We start from the raw sequence: 9,316 nt of genomic DNA, 5'->3' as shown, positions 1-9,316 counted from the left end.
AGACTTTTTTAATGACTACATGTGGATGCTATTATATTATTATGTGAGATGAAGATTCCTCAATATATAGAAGTACTAAATTTTTCCTCGAGGAAAAGGATTTGCCAAATATAGAAGTGATATTTTCCACCAAAAAAATCTTTTTTCTTTTTCATCAATGAATCTAACTCTAATTATGATAGAAAATCAGGACAAACTGTAACAAGAATTACCCGACCATATAATAAGACCATCCAACTCCATTAAAACCCGTCCGGGAATCAACAAACATGAAATTGTGTTTTTTACATATTCTTTTATCATCTTAGAATGATAAATATTGTACATTTTCACCTTATTTACTACTCAACCATTATTAAAATACTAGTTTAGTATAAACACTGTATATATGTTTGAGATACACCACGATACATGCCTAATAACACTTTAATATTAGACAGGAACTATATATATATAGTTAAAAAGATTTTAAAATAGACGTATATATTGACTAATTAATGATAAGTTTTTGGAAAAGTGTAGTGAGTGTAATTGTAATCAATGTCTGGTTGAAGAAGAAATTTCATCTCCATATATATATATATATATATATATATATATATATATATAACCTTCCAGAGGCGGAGCCAAGATTTGAAGCTTATGGGTTCAGGATTCTAGCTCTTTCAAGTTACTGGGTTCTAACTTAATAATTTATGTGTATTCAATAAATTTCTTAAGACAAATAAAAAGTTTGGACCAAAGTTACTGCGTTCGACCGACCCATAGCCGAAGGACTGGCTCCGCCCCTGTAACCTCCACGGTACGCAGTACAATCCTGGCCAGGAGAGTATTAGGTCATGGAATGGAAGAAAGCTTCAAAAAATCAAATGATAAAGTTTTGATCTTCTTAACAAGGAAAAGGAGAATATATTGTTAGAAAAATAATTTAATAACTCAAAAAGAAATATTCAAAATCATGTGTAGATTCATTCTTTTAATGGGGTCTTTATTACATTAATATTTTGAATATATTTCTTTAATGTTTGTAACCGATAACTATCAAGTTTGATTTCAGTTTCTACAAATTAAAACAGACCATTAAATAGCTATTATGGGATTCTTTATATTAGTTTTGAAAAAGTCAAATTTTTATATAGCCATAATGGCTATTATGCTGGTAACGTTTTTTTTCATTATTTTGACGTTACCATCAGATTTGGACATTACCATCAGATAGTCCATTTGTTTTGGACTATATATATTTATGTGTTTTCATCTTCTAAGTAGAGTGAAAAAGGTTAAAAAAACTTTTCTTCCCTTTTCTTTAGTGCTGGGTTTTCTTCTCATAAATCTTTGTTGTTTCTGCTCCTAGTTATACTAGAAGAGCTTGTTGAATCCTAGGGGATACGCCTAATATTATTCATCTCGGTGTGAGCGAAATATCCTTAAGGACAGTGTCTTTGAGATGCCTCAAGTTAAACCTTTTATTCTCCATAATCATCCAATTTTTTCAACAATCTTAAGGATATTTCACACTGTTCTTATGGAGAATATCAATTGTTATGGTTTCTAACAAAACTCAAATTGGCTAACGCGAAAGAAACTCAAATTATATTGGTATCTTATGCCGTTGTTGCTGGTTCTACTTTGGCATGCACTCTTGGCAGGTTGCTATTTTAATTTTGTACACTATCGCAGTATGAAAGACAAAATGCATCACAAAATTAATGTATACTTTCCTAGTATTTGAATGCACGTAAGCCTGCATAAATGTAAATTTTGTAATTATATAATTCGATCAAAGGGACAAAAGTATATTTATTTAAGAACCCACTTTATGCTAAAAGCTCTCGAGAAATATTTTCTCATGCTGTCTAATAGCATCCATACCCCCATTATAATTTATTCGTAAACTAATATGTTCAACTTCTATATGAATTTGATAGTAGGCTCTTGCCCGTGATGAAATATTTTTTATTTTTGTTGGATTGATTCTTCATGTTCTTGAAAGCTCTAAGATAGTGGGTTTAAACCGATTTTTCAATTCCAATCAATTTGAGTTTTGAATTTGGAGTGTTAGAAATAAAAATATATATGTTTTTTATACTCAGGTCATATAGGTTCTTTGTTGATCTTCTCAACATAAAAAAGTAAATAATTTACTATGATAGCATCCTTGTTAAATAGAATTTGCTAGATTAAGATAAATAAGATGATTCAATTCAGCAATGATTAACTATGTCTTAAGAAGCATAAAGGATAAACTCTGCAAAATATTTGCAAGTTAATATGTATGAAATACAATATAAGTCATGTTCATAAAGGCATATGTTCAGAGGCTGATCTAAAATTTTAGTTCTATGGGTTCAGCGTTTAAAGTTATGGGTTCGATATCTACTATTTATACAATTTTAATAACTTTTTACACATAAATGTATGTTCCGCGTCGAAAGTACTGGGTTCAGTTGAACCCAGTAGTTCTATGCTGCATCCGCCCCTGCATATGTTACTTCTTTTGGTTCCTTGATGAAATACCGATAATATCATGACATATATTAACAAGAAGTGATTAGAAATAATCATGAGATAAGATTTTTATGTTATTCTGAATCTAATTGTATAGATGGAAAGAAGAATATGACTTTTAAATTAGTTAATGAGTTAGATAGTCTATGTGATAATCATTGGGTAAAGCTATATTATTAGCTTGTTATTTATAAAGTAAAACTCTTTATGAGTTGTGATGAGGTTAACTTCTTAACCTGAAATTTTCGAAAATGTGGGGGACCATGGTGTCCAGAGTTATATAGCCTGATCTTAAGAAGGAAAAACATGAGAAAAAAAAATTATTTATTAATGTTATAATAAAGCATTACACAATTAAAATTCTTTTTGTGGCAAAAATTTATATTGGAAGATAAAAAAAATATGTTGTATTTCTGGCTCTAAAAAAGTTATGTTGCTTTGGGTCTCTTAGTCATTTGGGTAAATAAGTCGTTGAATCATGACTTGTTTCCTACTAATTTGAGATATTCTTGTAGAAGTTAAAGTTCCTTCAATTTTTAGAAAATTTTACTTTTGTTCTTGACTATGGAAGATACAAGAAGAAAATAAGTTCTTATGTGTTGAAAAATATTTCAAAAAGCACTTGTATAGAAGTCAAGTTTCATTTTATTTGAGATGATTTTGTGCCTTATGTGAGAATACTATAAGTTAGTATTCTATATGTGAATTTTTCACTGTATTAAAAGGATACATTGAAGATATTGAATCTCTGATTCAGATGAGAAAAAACTAGATAGTTGTTGTATGATCACCTTTTGGTGGGGGTTATGATATTAAAATTGTCTGGCAGTGATGCTAATTAAGCAACCTCTTGGTGAGTTAAACCGACAATAATTATGTCGATGAATTGTGGTTGCCAAGGTGCACTAACCATTGTAAGAAAACAAATCTTTCAATGGGAAGAGTAGACACATTCTCTTGAGATATAATGTGATAAAGCAATTGCTTAGATATAAGAATTTTATACATATTATGTGTAGTCAAAAGAGGATTTGGCCGATCCTTTGACTTATAAGTGAAACAACCAGGGGTTGAGACTTTTGCCAATTTGAGATATATCAACAATGATGGTAACCCAACCTATGTGATTGGAGATCCCATGAAGTAGGTTTATATGGGTAATAACAAGTCATTAGTTGATCAAATGTGCACTATTAAATTATGTCTCTTCCTATGATGTGTGTATATAGTGCAAGACTGCAAAGAATGTGAGGTTGAGTTATTATACTCTTAATCCATTAATCCATAGTCTTTGATAGGTGGTGTATTGTGTTGCAGAATACACTTGATGGATGGACCTATACGAGTGTGGAGTAGGGTCGCTCCTATGAAATTTATGGCAAAATATTTTTAGAGCACTCATGAAAACCAGGCGCACACATGACCTATTAGCGCAAAATCGCGATAAACAACAAAGTGTGTGGGGTATAATGTGATAGATCAGACACTAAACTTACAAAAGAATTCTTGGTTCATAGAAGTTTTGAACTTCACCAATTGTTCTATAAGTTTAATCTTATTTTATCTAGGTCTGGTCCATAGTCCAAGAGACACCAGATTCGATGCATTATGCTCATTTGTGAAAATCCAGCGAAACCTTTTATTTTACTCTAATGCTTAATATTCTTTTTGAGTTATGTGGGGGATTATTAGAAAAATAATTTGATAACTCAAAAAGAAATATTCAAAATCATGTCTAGATTCATTCTTTTAATGGGGTCTTTATTATATTAAATATTTTGAATATATTTCTTTAATGTTTGTAACTGATAACTATCAAGTTTGATTTCAGTTTCTACAAATTAAAACTGACCATTAAATAGCTATTATGGGATTCTTTATAATAATTTTGAAAAAGTCAAATTTTTATATAGCCATAATGGCTATTATGCTGGTAACGTTTTTTTCATTATTTTGACGTTACCATCAGATTTGGACATTACCATCAGATAGTCCATTTGTTTTGGACTATATATATTTATGTGTTTTCATCTTCTAAGTAGAGTGAAAAAGGTTAAAAAACTTTTCTTCCTTTTTTTTTAGTGCTGGGTTTTTTTCTCATAAATCTTTGTTGTTTCTGCTCGTAGTTATACTAGAAGAGCTTGTTGAATCCTGTGGGATACGCCTAATATTATTCATCTCGGTGTGAGCGATATATCCTTAAGGACAATATCTTTGACACGTCTCAAGCTAAACCTTTTATTCTCCATAATCATCTAATTTTTCCAACATATATATGGGTTAAAAGGTTAAGACAATATAGCAATTATAATTACAAAACTAGAGCTTAGAGGAAAAGAGTGAGTGTGTGTTTGTTAAAGCAATGGTCAAGTGGCTTCAATAATGCTGTTCACCTCTTCCAGCAGTGTTATCTCATGTCAAATTAAAACTCCTTTTCCAATACCAAATCTTCTGATTCGACACAAAGGGAGTAAATACTTCTTCCTTACCCTTTTGTCGAGTGATACGTCGCACTCATCATTCCCACTTTTCACTATAAAACACACAAGTTTATCTTTCTTTTTAAATGGTATGTATTCTTTCTTTGAAAATGTTTGATATTCACTATTTTTGTTCATATTACTAATAAAAGCAGTCTAACAGCTGCCATAACTTCGCTGGAACCAAATCCAAAATATGCAAATTCAACTTTGATTTAAAACTTGGTCGTTATGACCAATTTGGAGCAGGTACACCGCCATTCCTATTTGCCTTATTTATTTCGCGGAAACTGCAGTGAACCAAAACACACCATCGATATCTATGCACTATTCATTTCATACATGAAAACAGAAAGAGAGAATCAGAAGCCCATCACTCTTAATATCAAGTGTTATGGAATGGATATGATCTCTTCCCTTAATTTGAATTTTGGTTTAATAGGTTTTATACAACGTGAATTCAAATTAGTTGGAGCTAAGCTTGTACCATATATCTGTATGGATAACAATTAAATTTGTATACGTAAAGGACGATATGTGATTTAATTTAACACAAATAATTAAAGGACAGTAAATAATTGAATTGAAATGAGAATAAACGATCAAACCAATATATCGAAGTAATTAAGCCCCGTGTTAGGCTTAAATGCTAACAATCGACCACAACCGAGTCCTCGAGATGGTGTTCGGATGCGGTTAAGTCAATGAACAATTGAAGAATACAGAAACAATTTCTAAAGCCAGAACAAATTTTATTACTTTGATATGCATGCCAACAATGACCAAAAGATGAAAGAGTTCCCCTCTTTATATAGTAGAGGAGTTGTAACCTAATACAAGTCTAAATAAGATAAAATCATTTTCTTCCTTTTTTCCCACGAAAACATAATCTAAAACCATTACCGAGCGTGATCTGCACCGCATTATCTGGCTGATGGCGGATATTTCGGTTGTCTGTTTGTCTTCTTTAATTGTTTCTTCTTTACCCTCGATTCTTCGTATTGCTCGAGCTAGGGTTTCTCCAGTTTAGCCATGCTTGATTCTGTTCGCTCTTGGTTCCGATCTACAGGTGCCCTCGGTCTCACTCGAGTTAGTAACGAGTAACGTTGTTCCCCGCTTCTGAACAAAAACTTGGGGGGGTAACGTTATCCCCGATTCTACCAGTACATAGATAATCCCCTCACTTCTTGGAGAATAGATTATAGGAGCGATGAGAAGTGATTAATTGAATCCGAATCCTTCTTTCGCACACCATGAGCAAGTTGACGAATCAAAACATCCCATCAGCCGCATTGCTCTGATTTTTTGACACGTGTCAGCCGTCAGTTGATCACCCCCGGTAGTTACCGAATTCGAAACGTCATACATTCATTACTATCCTTATAAAAGTTCCTCTTTCCTATTTTCACTTTTTTACTTTCTGATTTCAAACTTCCTAAAGTTACCTTCGAGCCTTTTATATCCTCATCCATTCACCAATCCTTCAAATCTTCATAACTTGTTCTTCATATCCTCACAGTTCATCTTCAAACCTTCGTAATCTTACCTTCAAACCTTCAACCAAATCTTCATATCTAGTCTTCAAATCTTCATATACTTAGATAGAAATGCCGAAGACCTCATAATTGGTAACCCAAAACACTGCACCGACAACTTCTTCCGAGGCCACCAGTACCGAGGCAGTGCCTCTGGTGGTAGCTTGGGACCTCCCTTTAGAAATTTCATACACAGTGGTTGCTCCATATAATGAATTTAAAGTCGGGAAAACCTCCGCACAAGGGGATTGGGGTGAGGAGACGTAGAGGTACGTTTGCTCCATCACCGAGGAGACACTCAAGGCTGTCCGAGAGGACTGTAAATTGGAAGGCAAGGACATAGTCATTCCCAGTCCTGACGGTGCCATCACGACGCACATGGAAGGATACTTAAGTGTCTACACGTATCCTTTCACGTTTAGTCATGTTGATACAGTGGCCCTCGAGTTTTGCAAGAGGTACGAAATTTGCCTCGGGCAAGGTCACTCGTCCTTTTGAAGGATCGTGACACTTCTCCGTTATTTCGTGAACAATATGGAGGAGCCTCGGTTCACGATCGATAACTTGCTCTGAATTACAGACCTCGAATCTTCCAGGGGGGTTAATCAAACTTGCATGTCGGGCATATAAGGCTTCCTTCTCCTGTATAGACAAAGATAGGGACCGAGGTTGGTAGGGTAGGTTTGTTCGGATAAAGACCGAGGACCTCATTCCTTCCAAGTTCATGTCGTTCCTTGAGAAGTGGAACCCGAATCGTAGTTTACTTCCTCTTAAGTTGTCAAAGTCCTTTCTTGTATCTGCTCTTCATTCTCATGACATGCTTCATTTGATATACAGTTGTCCCCCGAGTCCCTAACGCGGTCCCGCATTTTAGGGAGTAGGTCGAGGGTATATGCAACCAGCTCTCCTATTCCAAGCGTGAGTGGCGCAGGCTCTCATTTTTTATTTTGTTATTGTCATGGCTAAGTCCTTCTTTCAAAGGCTTGCCCAAGACTACCAAACTTCGGGAAATCACTGATTCAGTGACCTCGACCCCGTCTATAAAACCCTCCGCTTCTCAATAACCCGTTGCCGAAGCTGCTGTGAATAAGGAAGAGAAAACAAAGAAAAAGAAGAAAAGATCGCCTGACTCCTCGGACGCTTTTGCCGAAGCCAAGGAGAGGAAAGTGATTATGCTCAGGGTAAAAAAGAGCACCAAAAAGACTTTGGGTGCCTGGGTCCCGGATTCCGAAGCTCTTCATCGGCTCAAGGATTTTCCCTAGTATGATGAGGACCTGGTGTTCGTCACTCACAAGCTGATCGATGCCGAACAAGAGTTGGTGGCCCCAAAGAGGGATGCTCGTAAGGTTGAATCCTCCTCAACTCGGGGGTTTGTAGAAGAACATGTGGCTACTACTTCGCAAGCATCCCTTTCGATCCCGAGGAGGGCTGCCTCTAAAGGCGTTGCCATCATCCACATTTAAGAGTCACCTCCTCGTATGGAGGCCATTTTAGATGAAGATCGGGTTGCTGAAGAGAAACCGATCGAAATGACCAGGCTATGGGCGATGCCCTTAACTCATTTTTCAAGTGTGTGGACATCAGTATGCTGGATGGGCCAAGTCTTTTCAATGAAGCTCAGCAGGCGTAAATCGGGTATATCCTTTTCCCTATTTGTTTTAACAAGTTCCCGTCATCTTAATTGTTTTTAAAAAATTTCTTCCTCTATGTCTCAAGCTTCGATTCTTCATCAAGAAAGCTTTCAACGATCCAGGATGGAGGTGAGTCACCTCGAATTCGAGCTCAAGGAGAAGGTCCGGCAAACAAAGATGTACAAAGCACTTTGTGAGCAGAAAGATGAAGTCCTTAGGGATATGGCCGAGCTCCCTACCCTTAAGACCGAACTAGAGAAGGCCAGAAGGAGGCCTCAAAAGCAAAATAAGACCATGCTCTTCTGGTTGAGAAGGTAAGAGTGATAGAAATTGATTACGAGAGGCTAAATGCCAATGCTAACGCCGCAACCTCGCAGGCCAGGAGAACATAACCTTGATCGACCAGTTCAGGACCAAGATGGATAGGGTCAAGGCTTTAACAGATGAGCTGAGAGGCAAAAATGGACCACCTAGAATCGGAGCGTGATGCCACCAAAGAGGACTTGGCGTTGACCAGAGTACAGATCTGAGTGGCGAAAGAGAAGGCCGACAAATAGGATCGGCTGAACAAGGAACTCCGGGCACAACTCGCCTCGGGTTGTCACAGAGCGCGATGCTCTTGGCGAAGAGTACATTGCGCTGAAGTTCAGATAGGAGGTGGCTTAGAACGAGGTCTAAGAAGCCCAAGATATGCTATCCTAGTATAAGACCGAGGTCGAGCTAGCCGAAGCCCGAATCATAACGAAGGTTGAGTATGTGAAGTGGCTATCTCGGAGGGAAAGTTTCGGGGATATCTAAGCCGGGGGGGGGGGTCAACTTAGCGGTCATGATCGAAGAGGACAAGAGGTTCAAAGCTAAGGCCAAAGTGAGGTACCAGCCCCAAGGTTTGGATAACGAGCTCGGCTATGACGAAGACTAGGTAGGAAATGCCTTAGCTTATATTATTTTTGTTTTCTCTTATATTTGTATGCTTTGTACTTTGGGGCCATTTTCTCGTGCCTCTGTAAATACCATTTGGTGAATACATACATACATACATACATACATACATACATACATACATACATACATACATACATACATACATACATACATATATATATACACGAAATTACTCTTCGGCTATATATTGTGTCCTTTAACTTTTCTACATTTGCTTATG

This window comes from Nicotiana sylvestris, chromosome 10 (genome assembly GCF_000393655.2).
Source record: "Nicotiana sylvestris chromosome 10, ASM39365v2, whole genome shotgun sequence".
Lineage (NCBI taxonomy): Eukaryota > Viridiplantae > Streptophyta > Magnoliopsida > Solanales > Solanaceae > Nicotiana > Nicotiana sylvestris.
The sequence above is the reverse complement of the archived record's forward strand: the minus strand, read 5'-3'. Positions refer to the sequence as shown.